The 15,889-nt window shown below is 32.5% G+C and overlaps 1 pseudogene; it reads right to left on the minus strand.

Annotated features, from left to right (window-relative positions):
- Positions 1–2,304: 2,304 nt before the first annotated feature.
- LOC112470651 lies at positions 2,305–2,423 on the minus strand (annotated as a pseudogene).
- Positions 2,424–15,889: the final 13,466 nt, after the last annotated feature.

Here is a 15,889-nt window from a genome sequence, read left to right on the forward strand (position 1 = left end):
TCTGGTTAACTAGTTTCTCCTGAGAGCAGGCCTTGTTAAGAAGAACAGAATGCTGTGACATGTTTCAAAATGGTTCCTTTTCCTCTCCCCCTGTTTGAAGTATGGGTTTTTTTTCCTCTAATATATACTGTGAATACCTGGTCCAGCTCCTGGAAATAAAAGTTGCAGTAGCGTGGAGCCCTCCTTTGAGTGGATTCTCCTGGAGTTTTTCACTCTCAGACTTGCCCACACTGAACCTCCAGGAGTTCATTAATTCCAGCTCAGTTTTTCCTATACCCTTCCGATGGCAGTTACTACTCCGGTGTCTCTGCTCAGGTCAGCCATGACTCCCTGTATTTGCCTGTTTCACCAATCTTGGGGGAAATAATTTGCTCTGTGTACTCCTCTCTCTTCTGAATTTAAGAATTGTTAATTTTTCAGTCTGCTCAGCTTTTCACTTGCTAGGACAGAGTTGGAACTTCTAAGTTCCTTGCATGTGGAACCAGAAAAAAGGAGTACTTTCTTTAAATTTTGACATTAGTTTCTGAGCTTTCTTTTCCTTTTAATGTATTTTCTTATCAGCTAATATTCCATTTATTATTTCATAGAGTTCATATGTTATTTAATTTCTTTAGAATGAACGTAGTTTCTGCCTACAAAACTTATCAGTTTCACATGATGAATGATTAAAAATGACCTCAGATATGACTTTTCTATATATTTTTTAATGGAAAATTTAAAAATAACCTCTATACTTATATTTAACATATTATATTATTCTATTTACTTACACATTTCTATAAGCTTCAAATTGTTTTCTCTTTCAATTTTTCTCTATTTTTGTCATTGAATGCACATATATAATACAGAAAAATTATTTAGTAAACAATTTGAGAGTAAATCTTGTGTCCCCTATGTTTTTAATTAACAACAGTTCAAACCTCCTCCTTCATTACTATTCTTGTATTTTAACTTGAGGGTTTATTTATTTATTTAGTAACCTGAGAAAATTTCAAGAAGGCTTAAGTAATGAAGTCTATGAACTTCGTTTAGTTTGATTATTCATTTTTAAAATGTGTGCTAGTATCTTGATTTCTTAAAAAAACATAATCTGACAATCTCTACCTTTTAATTTGAAGCATCAGACTATCTATAATTAATATAATTGTTTATATGATTTGGGTTAAATTTATCCTCTAATCATTTATTTTCTACATTTCCTAAATGTTCTTTATTCCTTTGTTTTTCCTTTCCTGGCTTCTTTTGGATTGAGTAATTTTTATGATTCTCTTTCTTATCTCTAGTATTGGCTTGTTAGCTATTCCACTTGGATTATTTTTAATAGTTTCTTTAAAGTTTAACTTATGACCATCTACATTCAAATATTATACTACTTTGCATGTAGTGTTAGAAGCTTATAATACTATTGTTCAAATTCTGCCCGCCATCTTTTGTGTTATTGTCCTACATTTTACTTCTTCAAATGCTTTAAACTCCAAGATACATTGTTGTTATCATTGCTTTAAACGTTAGGTATCTTTTGAAGAAATTGAAAATTGAGAAAAAAAATTTCGTATTTACCAGCATATTTATTATTTCCAAGTTTTGCCTGGTATCATTATATTTCCGTATGAAGAATTTCTTTTAACATTTCTTGTAGGCCCATTCTTCGGGCAATAAATCTCTTGGCTTTTTTGTCTGGAATAAAATCTTAATTTTTTCTTCTTTCATTTTACAGAGAGATTTTTATTGAGCATACAATTCTAGGTTGGCAGCTTTTTTTTTCTTCCAACACTTTAATTCATTCTATCATTTAATTCTATCTAGAATTTTATATCATTTTATTGTCTTCTCGCCTGTATGTTTTCTATTAAGAAGTATGATGTAGTTCTTATTTGTTTGTTTGTTTGTTTGTTTATTTATATATAATGTGTATTTTCCTCTGGCTGCTTTTTTCATCCTTGTCTCAGTATGTTTATGTTGTTCTTCATATCCTTGAACATGTTTTAAGATTTTCTCTTTATGACTGCTTTTCATAAATTTGATTAGAATGTGCATTGGTGTGGATCATCTATCTATATATCTATAAATCTATGCATCTGTCTATCACCTATCATCTATCCATCATCCGTTTATTTATTTTGCTTGGGATTCATTGAGAATCTAGAATCTGTAGGCTTAGAGTAGTCAACAAATTTGAAAAAAGTTTTACCCTTTATATCTGCAGATTTTTTTTTTTTCTTTTTTTGCAAGGCAACCCTTGGTTGACCTCATAGATTGCAAGGACCTTGTCAGTTTACAATCCCTTATATTTTAATTTTTTTACGCCTACAGCACCTGGTCTTCCTAGGTGTTCTCCTATCCAAGTACTAACCAGGCCCAACCCTGCTTAGCTTCTGAGATCAGACAGGATTGGGCTTGTGCAGGGTGGTATGGCCGTAAACTCTTCAGATTTTTTGAGCTCCATCTCTTTACTCTTTTTTCGTACTCTAATTACACATGTTATACAAATTGATATTGTCACAAAGCTTACCGATAATCTGTTTATTTTTTATTTTACTTTTTATTTGTTTTTTCTTTTTTAATAGTTCTCTTTATATGTCTGAGTTCATTGACCTTTTCTTCTCCAATGTCTAATCTATTCTTATGCCATCTAGTGTATTTTTCACTTCAGATATTGAATTTTTTACACCTAGAGGTTTCCTGTATCTTTCATCCTTGTCTCAGTATGTTTATGTTGTTCTTCATATCCTTGAACATGTTCATAAGATTCGTAAGAGCTTTTTTTTCAGGTTATGATCTAGTAATTCTACCATGTCTATTATTTTTAAGTCTATTAATTATATTTTTCTCCTAGTCACATTTTCCCATTTCTTTGTTTATCTGATCATTTTGGTTTCTATGCTGGAAATAATGGATTTTACATTGTTGGGTACGGAATTTTATTGTAGACTTTTAAAGAGTGTTGGATTTTATTCTGACACACAGGTAAGTACTCTTAGATAAGTACGATCCCTTTAAGGCTTTTAATTTTGCTGTGATAGGTCCAGAGCAGCTTTATATATGGAGCTAACTTAGATCTACTATTTAATGTGACCTTTCTAAAAACTCTATTCTTTGTCTAATGTATTTTAAGGTTTTTATTCTGTCGTTGGTTGGAATAAAACTATCTCTACCTACGTTTAAACTCTGGGAATTGTTCAACCAACTGCTTTCTCACTATTTTTCAGTGGTTCTTTTCCCAGACTCTCGGATATTTTTTCCCCCACGAATGGGCAAATCAGTCAAAGCCTTAAGGAGATCCTCTTGCAGACTCCCAAGCTCTTTCCTGTTTATTTCCAATAATCTGCTCTGTAAAATCTCATTCTTGACATCTTTGAGCTCTGATAACTATCTTCTCAACTCATTGCCCCCATTCCAGTCTTTATTTCAGTGTCTTGTGCTATGGCCTAAAACCTGGCTCCAGGTAGTAAGCTAGGGCAATCAAAAAGCTTGCCTTATTTTCCCCTTCTTTCAGTAATTTTAATACTCTGCTGCCTATTATCTTCTGTCTGAAAGTTGTTAATATACATTTAAAAAAATTAGTTTTCTAGTCATTTATAGTGAGATGGAGAAAGTGGATATGTGTTTTTATTCTCTATGTTTATATCACAACTTCTTTTCTAGTAGTCAGAAACTTGTGACAGTTTTTTTGTGTATTCTAATCATATTGATGTGTCATGTGGCTCTGCCCAATTTCTCTTGTGAAATGTTGCCTTTCATTTGTTCATGACACGCTCTGACTACTTACTGCAAGGAAGTCCCTTCATTTCTAGATGACACCTTTAATTTGGAGTAAACTGGTAAGAAGAATCATTTTAGAGAAAGGAGAAGGCAAAGGAAATTGAAGTTCATGGACTTCTGATAAGACATAATGATGAGACAAACATTTTATTCCACACTACTTTTTATAATACACATATACATAGTCACCTCAAACACAAACACGCACTTGGTATATACATGTGCCATGCAGCTAAAGGTCCACAGCTGCAAAAGTAGCTTCCAAAAAATTTGTCTCCTTCTTTCCCTCATGTACCCTTACCTCTAAAATTTATTCCCTTGAATTCTCATCTTGTTAAAGAAAAAAGATGTCTTCCGGCCTACTAGTAAACCTTTGAAATATTGAAGTTTTGCAAATGTCACAGTACTTGTTTCTGCTATGAGTAGCCTGCTCCTCCACTATTCTTCCTGCCAATAAAACGCATTTGAGGTAATATGTAGAATTTGTCAGAGTTTCTTTTAGTAACTAGCATTTAAAGTGCATAACACCCTTGTGGAACTGAGGTTATGTCTCCTTTTTGCATATTCCTGCAATTTGGCACAACAGTATTTTTTCTGCCAGAATTTTATGTATTCTTTCAAATGGGTTGACCTTCTTTACCTATTTCTAGACTAAAAATTAACTCAAATTTTTGCTGTTATATCTGACATATTTGTTCAGTTTCTGAAGAAACATTACAGAGTTATTCTCCAAGATATTGGAATAATTTGCAGATGAGCTTTCTAAACACATACTGCTTAATATTGGTAGAAACTGAAAGACGCCGAAAACTAGATAAGAGCAAATGCTATTTAAAAAATCTTGACAAAATGTTAGGTAAAGAAAAAAAGCACATTGACATTTCTGAAAATTATTCTACTATAGTTGATCAAATATATGTTTCATAAATTTTCAGACAGAGTAGTAATCCTTAGAAGTGCGAATAGTTTTGAGGATGTAATTCAAGCTATCTCAAATCAATTTTTTTTTTAAAAAGTGTATTAAACTGGTGAGGCAAGGAAATATAAATATAATATATCTACATATAACTTAGCAAGTGAAAAAGTCTTATAATATTCCTGTGGAAAATAAGAAAAATATGGATTATAAAATAATGTGAAAAGCCTCATAATGATTTAGATGACTGGACACAAAATTTAATAATTAATAAGTGAATGTCAACATAAAGGAAAGTTGAAAATGGCATACTATAACTTTCTTACTGGGCTTTGATTTATCAATGGATGAGATAAAAACAAAAGTTGCTTACTTGCCAAATTTCTAGTCAAAAGTTTTGAAGATAATGGTGAATATTTTTTTCATATCAGAATCATGATCTATGAGATCTTGGCAAGATGGAACAACAGAATGCAAATACAACACTAAGCACCGAAAGTGGCAGATATTGCTACATGGCAACACATCTAGTCAAAAATCTTTTGACTTTTGAATTTTAGGTGACTATTAATTTAATATTAGACAATAGTGTATTGAGGGTCAAATTTTTTATTGTATTCATTGTCCACATTGATAGATGTATGGCACTAACAACATACATTCTCTAATATGGTAGACACTTGAAGGCTTTAGAAACTACATCATGGATAGGATAGAGTGGGCAAGAAGGTGGATGGCGTAGAAATCATATAAGTGACAGGTAGGAAAAAAAGAAACTGATCATTGTACACATGATGAAGAAAAGACCCATATATCTTCAAATGCTCAAAGGACTATCACGTGAAAGATTGGTACTTTGTGTAGGTCAAAAGAACAGAACTAGTAATGTCAGAGAGAAGTTAGATATTCAGCTCTTGGGAACTCTTAGGAACAAAACTAGAAACTGAGACACTCCATAAGAGTAAATCCTAGTTCATTCTTTATCTTTGCAATCCCCTGAGTATATTGGAATACTGAGCTTCTGAAGTGTCTCTGTCACTGAAGATAGTTAAAGAATTTTAAAGTTTTATCAGATGAACTATCAACCAAGATATTCTTTAACTCAACCTGATACAAAATATTTTTTTCAGCTAGACTCACCTCCTCACAGTGGCCTTGACACACTGCTCATACTTAAAGTCATCAGTACTATGTTAGCCTTTTGAAATTTATTTTTTTTATTAGATTCCTTTTCTAAAATTAAGTTTATTGAGGGATATTGGTTAATAAAATTATATAGATGTCAAGTGTACAATAATATGTCATATGTATATTGCACCGTGTTTACCGCTCAAAGCTAAATGCCCTTTCTTTTGAAATTTCTTACGTGACTTGTTCCCTCCTAACTGTATCTTGCCCATCTTTCAAATCCTAACTCTTAGTACCTCTCCTCTATGAAGCATTCCGTTACTGTTCAAGCCAGTCCCGAACTCTCTTCATCTGCAACTCTTATCGTGCCATTCACAACTTCCACTTTCTATCCTTCTTTTCTGCAGTCTTCATAGCATTATCACCATTGAATATACATTATATTTTACTTCTTTTTAAAAATGTATCTCCCCACATTAGAATTTAAACTCTACCAAAGCAGGTGGATTAGTTTCCTGAGGCTACCCTGTAACAAATCCTCACAAACTAGTGGTTTTAACAACAGAATTTATGCTCTCACAGTTATAGAGTCTAGAAAACCAAAATCAAAGAGTTGGCAGGGGTGGTTCCCACTAGAGGTTCTGAGAGATAATGAGTTCCATACCTCCCTTATAGCTTATTTCTGGTGGCTACTGGCAACCTTTGGCATTTCTTAGCTTGGGGCTTCATAACTCCAATCTTAGCCTTTGTCTTCACATGGCCTTCTTCTATCTGGGTCACTGTGTCTTCTCTTTTTCTGTCTCATAAATTAGTGAATTTAGAGCTCACCCTAATCTCATCTTGTGATCTTTACCTTAACTACATTTGCAAAGACCCTTATTCCAAGTAAGTTTACATTCTGAGATTCACAATGAACTTATCTTTCGGGAGTCACAATTCAACCTACTACAACAGGTAAAATTTTCCTGTTGTGTTCACTGCTGTATCCCTAGCACCTGGAACATTGCTTAGAATGTATTTAGTGCTCAATAAATATTTGTTGAATAAATGCATTGAGGACCTATGACATGCCAGACACTGGATTTCTAAAAACAATATTGTGTATGTAGCTGGTGATGCATGAATAATAGACAGATGCATGGGTGAGAGTCACTTGGGATCATTGTTTATTTGTTTTAGATTGCCATGCAAGTATCATGTTCCTCCTCCCCTGCTTCATGATATATCCTTTTGAAAGAAGTTTTCTTGCCCCCAAAATGATGGCATCCTTCTGTACAAGAAACTATTCAAGAGTATATGACTGTATGAGAGAAATATGTAAATAAAATCTTATATATAAAAATTCTAATATCAAAGTTTAGTGAGAAACTTGGTCATTAAGATAACCTTAAGATATTATTATTACTTAAACAGCATATTATATTCATGTTTCTTACTACATATATCTTAAAAACAATGATTTCAGTATGTAAAATCAAAAAGCAGGAAAAAGAGCCAGCACAGAGCCTATCACCAATAACTTATACTCTTTCTTATACGCTTTCCCCATACAAGTTTGCTAAAAATGCCACAGATCCTAATGTCTTTTTAAAATCTACTTCAAAAGAAGCAATCCTCAAATTGCCCATTTCCTCTGTGATCTCTATAAATTAGGAAAACTAGCCAGGCTTTCCACTGTGAATATTGTATAAAATGGATAGAACTTCTTTTTTTGTTGTGTTATACTCATTTGCTAATTACTTACTTTATTAGACAATAAATATAGAGTCTGAAATATGGTTAGGACAACAATTCACTCATATAGTTCCAGAATAAAATTTAATATCTCATACTCTCCTGAACAAAATCTCACTAGAAATAAAAAGTTAACAATACTTTACAGCATTCGAAGTTTACTGTCTGATGTTCTTTATCTGTTCTTTAATTTATTTTATGCCTGAGTATGAAATTAAATATTACTTTTTTAACCTTTATATACATTATGAATATCGTAAAATAAATACATGAAAAATATAATACATATCTTATATTTCTTCTTTCTATGCCACCAGCAAGCACGCTCACTCACATCGAAAAATGTATCTAAAATTATGTAAAAACATATCTTGCAATTCTGTAATAGACAACATCGCATATGGCCCTTCATGTATCAATACTCAGTATTCAAAAGCAAAACTACATATAAGAAGGTTCTCCAAAAAAAAAATCCGTGGAAAAAGAAAAAAATAAACTCTATTATGGACTGAATGATTGGTTACCAGGGTCACAGGCCTGATTTTTAGAAAAGTCTTATAGTTTCAAGAATGGCATCCAGATGCTTTCTTAGGTATGGGTGTCATTATTTTTAGCAAAAGAAACCTTTTCACCCTTCCTTAGTCACGTCAAAGCACAAAGAATTCCATAAATCAGTGCCAGGCTTGTTTTTATTCCTAAATACCTGACCACATATATATAGTTATGTCCTGTAAATTTTATTGCTTTGTTTTCAATAAGGATTTAGAAGATTAAAGTGGACTTTTAAAATACAAATGTATTTTCTTAGCATTCTTTCTGCTTTTCTCTACATTCCAAATTTTAGTTTGGGCAATGAAATTGGACTAGTCAGTTTAATTTTTATTGCTAGTCTGTTTCACCTCTTAGATTCCAGGGAACAAAACTAAACTACAACATTTCTAGTGAAAACGTTGTAAGAAATTCTTAAAACCAGACTCAAAACAAACACATACAAAGAAACATTTTTTTTTTATCACAAGCTTTATAAATTTAAAAAAGACTATCTTTGCCTTAGCTCTGAAAGCATGTCCCTTTTGTCATTCAGAAATAGAGAAATATTTGAAATTCCCTGATAATCTTAGGCTCAGAAATGGAAACATTTGGTTGTATTTGGTTCACAAGCACACAAGGGCTTGTCTGCTTTTGGTTCTCCATAATTAGAATGTACAGATTTGACATCAAATGTGCTATATTGTAGTTACGATGTAAAAAACTCAGAACAAATGTGCAAAAGGTTGGATGTAATTTAAAGTATAATGTTCTAGAAGTGTAGAGAGAGAGAATGAATAAGTCAAGTGAAATCCCTTGTGTCTATAGAACAGATCAACATTTAGGACTTGGCAATTATCTGACTCTGACCAGTATAGAAGTCCTGGCTATGTGAATCAGATCCCAAACTTCACAATACTGGTTATTATTTATTCTGTTTCCGGATCAAATTAGCTGGATGACATCCAAATTTGCATTTGACTATGTCCTGTCTATTCACACAAACCTACTGTTCAAATTAAATTAACTGGCTATGAATTAATTGGTTAATAAAAGTGAATGAACTGACCAGACTTTAGATATATATTAGGAGAATTTAAAGAACAAATAAATAAACATATGAGGAGAAAAAACTGGAAGCTTTCTAGATAACTAGCTCATGTTCTAATTTATCCATGACCTCAAAGTTCTTTGCTACATGTATAAATTATAGCTTTCTTATAAGATCGTAAGCTTATAAGACCTAGCCTAAATTCTGTTTAGAAATAGATGATGGAGTGATAAAGAAAGGAAAGGTAGAAAGGGAAAAATATAGCTTAAAAATATTTCTGACTTATTAAATAGTTTAATACCTCACATTGTAGTACATGGTACCATGTTTGAGATTGTTCTTTATGTCAAATTTCTTAAGCAAAGTCCTTTTTAACTAGAGGTCTGAGAATTTAGCTCTGAAATTGAAAGTAAAAGAAAAATATTTTCTATTGATATATCAGGAGATGATATGAGTCAGAAAAATGTGGAAACCGATATTAAGAATAAAAATTATAAATTATTTCACCTGAGTACCCTGTGGCAGAATATCTATTTTCCTGAGAGCCATTTTGTTCCCTTAGATGACTCACCATTTCATTATCCAAAGTAAAAGTCTTATTTATATATCGATGTTTTATTCCGGCCTTATGTATCACATATATATGGCGTTCACTGCTGGGTGTGCTACCATCACAGTACTAACTCCCTCTGATAATTGTGAGAATATAATTTTTATGGAAGCCAAATTGTGGCAGTTGATCACTTTCCTGTTATAGATGAGCCACACATGGGCAGGAGGACATATTCTGTAAATTTTCAATATTACGTATTTATAGACTAAGCAATATAAAGAAAAAGCAAACAAAGTATATACTTAATTTCAACTTTAAAGCGTAAAAATATTAAGCCAGTTATCTTTAGATAACTATGCGTAAGTGGACATAGGAAGGATTTCAAAGGGAGAATATTGTCAAAAAGTAAATTGATGCGAATTTGCAAACGTGAAGAAAGTATTGTGAAAAACTGGAACGATCATGAAACACCACGTGGGCATAAGACAAAGAAAAATTGTCTGATGAAGTATTAGTATAAAAAGCTAGACTAAGGCTAAGGTACAAAATTAAACACCTTTTACTCAACCAGGATCCTATCCTCTTTCTGACTTTTCTTTCTCATTTATTGTCTACTTTAAAGAGTTTCTTTATGGAGCTGAGCAGAACTGAACTGAACCTGTAATGTCATCAACAATAAATGTGGCCATGGCACTGTTTCAGGGTCCAGCAATAATATGTAAGGAGTATGAATTAAGAACATGTCTCAAACTCTTGAAGTTATCATTCTAGCTGGGGAGGTTCACTTCAAATCCTGACTGAGATGTACTGAAACATCATGTCACTGGTAGGAAATGTAAAACTGTACCTGTTGGTTAGACCAGGTTGGTCTGAGCAAGATATTATCAGTCCAGAATGATTGAAGCATTTTAAACATTAAGGTAGCCTCACTTCAGATGGGGGAATAGAGGAGCCAGAATGATTAATTTTAAAAAAATTTAAGACTCGATTGAGGGAGTCTAATTGTTCTATACTCTTTTGCTCTATTATTAGGATTTTAAAAATAACATGCATTATTTTTGCTATGATTACAAAAACAAGGTTCATTGTGTAACTTAACAATGAAAAGGAGAGAAAATCACAAAGAAAAAACAAAAATTAAAATGTAATGTTCAATATCTAGAAAAAAACGGTTTTTTTTTCTATTTAGACTTTTCTTAATTTTAATACCCTTACATACTTCAGAAATTATCTGAGAAGTTTCATAACATGCTTTTTCACGTTAATACATTATGAATATTACCCCATATTAAGAGAAGAGACATACGAAAAATGCAAAGGAAAGGGCTTGCAGAATGACCTAATCAGTGGGTTGTAGATTAACCACACCCTATAGATCTTTAAATGGCCTGGAAACTCTTGCCACACCAACAATAAATAGATAGGACTATTGGTCCTGGACTTCCTTCCCCCTTGCAGCTCCCGCCTGACACTCTCCCTCGCATCCTGAGTCTGGAAGTGCACATAGACCCTCAGACAAAGAAATCACTCACCCCTTGCATGGAACACTACCGGGGTACATAAACTGTAAGAAATCTAACCTGAACGAGCTCATACTTTTTTGCCTCACGTGCTCCGCCGGCCTAATAAACTCTCTTTCCTTTAACAAAGTTGTCTGAGCGTCCAAATTCCTCCGATGGGTGTTGCTTCCTGCAACAATATCTTTAAATATGCTTCTAAAATGTGATTTTTAAAAACTTCCCACATATATTTACTCTTGTGAACATAACATAATTTGTTTAGCAAATCCATTATTGATGAAAGTTTTGGTCGCTCCATTATTTCATTTTTGCGATTATGCATAACACTCTTCTTTAAAGCATTTCTGTGTGTGTCAGTAATAGTGTATATAATTTTTAAGGCTTTTAAAAAGTAACCAAATATCTTCCAGAAACTGTGTATCCATTTATGACTATACTAGAATGGTATTAAGTATCCACTCTCAAAAAAATAATGGATAATACCATTAAAAAAAGAGAAAAAAACAAAAAAAACTTTACTTATTTGCTAGGGAAATATGGCATTGTATAAGTATTTTAATTTGCATTTCTTTAATGGACTGCACAGTTTGAATATTTAAATAATGTATTTATTGATCATTTGCATTTTTCCCTTGCCAGTTAATATTTCTGAAGAGAGTTTAGCTAAGCTACTCCATAGTATTGCTGCTCTGGCATCTATTTTATTTGGCCATGTTGCCTGTGAGGAACTTAAACTGACACTAGCCCTTCATGTAAGTGCAGTGCCCTAGATAGCAACCCTCAGCGTCTCAAGCAAATATAAGTTCCCGATATAACTTTCCCAGCGGCACTTGTGATCAGCAGCCTTGCCTCTCAGGGCATTCCCGTTGTGCACCCCATTGATAAGATCCCGAGGGGCTTACCAAAACCCTGCTCTTTTGTTCTGAATTGATCAGTTTAGCTGGAAACCCCAAAGCACTTTATCCAAGGATTCTAGCAAAAGCATGTGGCCTGGATCCTGTCTCTCTCTGTCTCACCCTGCCTTGACCTTCTCATGTGGCCCCTCAAGACATTTCTCCAGGACCTGTGAGAAATAAACTTCTCTATTTCGATTTCTCTTGTGGTCTGTTAAACTTTGACAAATGTTAACTTAACAAAGTCAAAACAATATCTTTACCTATTTTCCTAATAAGATTTTTGCTTTTTCCTTCAAGTTATTTGTCATATGATTGAAAATATATTTTTCTGTTTTATTTGTTGTTGTTTATTTTACTTCTGTTTATGGTGTTTTTGATGTTTGCAAGTTTGTATGTCTGTGTTTATGTCACCAAAGCTATCATTTTTTCTCTTTATTTCTTCCTCTTTTATATACTTAGTTCTTTTGTACTCAATTCATCAAAAGATAAATAACTTCATTACATTTTACTTTTAAATTTAATGGTTTCATTTTTCTGTGTTTAATACTGCTATCCATCAAGAATTGATTTTGACGTGTGATGGGAAGTACATATCTAACTTTAATCCCAACGATTTTTTCCAAATAATTAACCTATTTGCCCAGCATAATTTACTGAATAATCAACATTTTCCTTCAGTTCTTAAATGTCACTTCTTATCATGTACTATAATACTAATTACATATAAATATATATTATATATATATTTAAAAAAATTATCTTACAAGATACATCTATTCTTATGCTACTACTACATTGCCTTAATTGTTATGGTGCCATATGTTTTTATATCTGGAGATGAAAGTCCTTTCCTTTTATTATTCTTAAAAAATTTCTGAGTTAGTTTTATGTGAGTTTCTAGTTATATTTTAGAATCCTCTGTTAAGTTAAAAAAGAGTTGAGTTGTACTGAATGTGTAAATCAATTTGGAAATTGTGACTTAGAATAATGACCACTTAAAGATGCCCATGTCTTAATCTCTAGAACCTATGAATTTGTTACTTTACGTGGTAAAAGGGATTTTTCAGGTGCGATTGAATTAAATATCTTGGGATATTCTCCTGGATTGTCTGGCTGGGCCCAATGTAATAGCAAGGAGTCCTTGTCAGGGAAACAGTGAAATAAGAGAGTTAGAAGCAGAGAAGATGATGGAAGCAGAGGACAGAAGAGAGGAATCTGATGACACCAAATTGCTGGCTTTACTAATGAGGAAGGGGACATGAGCCAAGGAAAAGCAAATGGCCTCCTAAAGCTAGAAAAAGCAAGAAAATGAATTCTCCTCTTGAGCCTCCAGAGGGAAAGAAGCAAATGACACTATGATTTAATCCTAATAAGACCCATTTTGGACTTCTAACCTCTAGAACTATAACATAATACATTTATGTTGTTTTCAGCCTCAAAATGTGTGGCAACAGAAAACTAATATAGAGAAAACTGACATTATTACAATACTGAACTTTTCTTTCAAGAACATCATATGCCACAGTTTTGATTCATATTTTCTTTTATGTCTCTCAAGTCAAGTTTTTGTTTTTAACATGAATGTTCTACATTTCTTATGAAGTTAATTCCTAATAATTTAAATTCTATGGATACTATTATTAATGTGGTGTCATTATATTTTAAGTAGTTATTTACAGTACAAAGAAAAGGCACTGCTAATTTTGTTAGTCTATTTTTTCCCCCCAATTTTCTGATTTTCTGCCTTTTAAAAAATTTTTGCTTTTATTTATATTAATTCCTGCTTTCCTTAAGTTTATTTTTGGTTTATGTTGTATATATTTTTGAGTTGAATGCCCAATTCATTAATTTTCTTTTTTTTATTATTTGTCATTGAAAATAATTGGTGTTATATTTGCTTCTGATAGCTTTTTCATTGTCCTGTGTTTTGATCTGTTGTGTTCTTATAATTATTTTTAACTATTCTGTAATAAAAATTTTAATTGACATGGACTAAAGATTTTTTCATGATAATTTTTTGTTAACGTTTTAAATTTATTTTGTTTTTTTATTGTATATGTAAAAAGGGACATATATAATTTATATTTTTGAAAATGATAGAGGACTTTGTATCGATGCACTTTTTCTAAACATTCTATGGGCCCTTGAATAGAAGGTAATATTTTTAATTTGATCAATATCAATTAAGTATATTAAAAATATAGTACAGTATCTCTGATTTCAATTTGTCTGTTATATATTTAACCTTTTTTTTACTTTCAAAATTTATCTCTTGTACACTATAAACAGAGAGTATAGATAGATTTGTGTATCTATGCACTTTTTCTAAATATTCTATGGGCCCTTGAATAGAAGATAATATTTTTAATTTGATCAATATCAATTAAGTATATTAAAAATATAGTACAGTATCTCTGATTTCAATTTGTCTGTTATATATTTGCCCTTTTTTTTACTTTCAAAATTTATCTCTTGTACACTATAAACAGAGAGTATAGATAGATTTGTTTTTCTAATTCAATCTAATAATTTTAAAAGTAATGAGACCCAAATAAAAGTAACAGATGAACTTGACAAGATGCATTTGAGAGAAATTTTAGGAGGTAGAATTGACGTGACCCAATGACTTTGGATGCAGTAAGTAGAAAAGTCATAGAAGACTCTCAATCTTTCAGTGTGCACAGAAAGATGAGAACATTATTTTATGAAGTAGGTAAATAGAGATTTTTGGTAAGAATTCTTAATGAATCTATTTGAGGTGCCTATATAGACAAGTATATATTTTGCAGGTTGAGCATATCTAATAGGTACTGGATGAAAAGATTTGGATCTCAGGCATGTGATAAAAGCTAGGGATTTATTGACAGAAAGGTAGAGTTTTTCCTTTTAATGGAGATTGAAGTAAAAGAGTATGTAGTTTGAGGAGTACAAGTGATAGATTGAAGATAAAAGACAAAGAGGGATTCATTAGTGGAGGATAATCCTGGATCATGAAAGGAATAGTGAATCTAAAACAGAGTTTGTCTCACAAAGGAGATAAAACATTTTGGAAAGGAAGAAGATTAACATAAAAAGTAATTTTTTTTTTTTATTTTTTGGTCTGGGAGAGCAGAAGGGAAAAGGGAGAAGATGTTTATTCCTGATTATTTGTCCAAGTTCTTTAAATTACGGTGGAATCCTGGTAGAATATTGCTGTTAACTTACTGTCAAAGAAAGACTCATACGCTATCTGATGTGTTAAGAAATTTGAGGTGTACACTGGTGGTTTGCCCTCCACAGCCTGGTGTCTCTTGCTAATGGGTAAAATTTCTTTGCTTAATTTCCTGGATTTGGATGTAGTATGGGGTGGTATCTATGACGCTTCTGTCCTACAAAAGCAGAAGCAATGTCAGTTGTCAAGGGAAGAAGACAGGGATAGTGTGGTAGGTTTGTTAAGATAGAGATAATTTGAAATAAAATAAAGAGAGCTAGTTTGGAGAGAAGACAGGATTCTGTGAGCATCTCTGAGACCTGAGCTGAGGCCCAAAATGGCTTGGAGAGCGAGAATTGTAATGTTTATCTCCAGAAGTACTCAGATCACTGAGAACAAGGACACACGTGACTTTATTTATTAGTGGTCATTTGCAAAAAAGGTATGCCAGTGGACCAAACCACAAGCAGGTCAGGAAGTTAAGGGCGCTGGAGAGAGTAATGTACTTTATAGATCAACTTTGTAAAAGAATAGACATACAGAAATGTGCACAAATAGTAATGGTACAGCTCAATGAATTTTTATAAGGCGAACACATCTGTTTATCACTG

Source organism: Pteropus alecto, unplaced genomic scaffold, assembly GCF_000325575.1.
Source record: "Pteropus alecto unplaced genomic scaffold, ASM32557v1 scaffold3, whole genome shotgun sequence".
Lineage (NCBI taxonomy): Eukaryota > Metazoa > Chordata > Mammalia > Chiroptera > Pteropodidae > Pteropus > Pteropus alecto.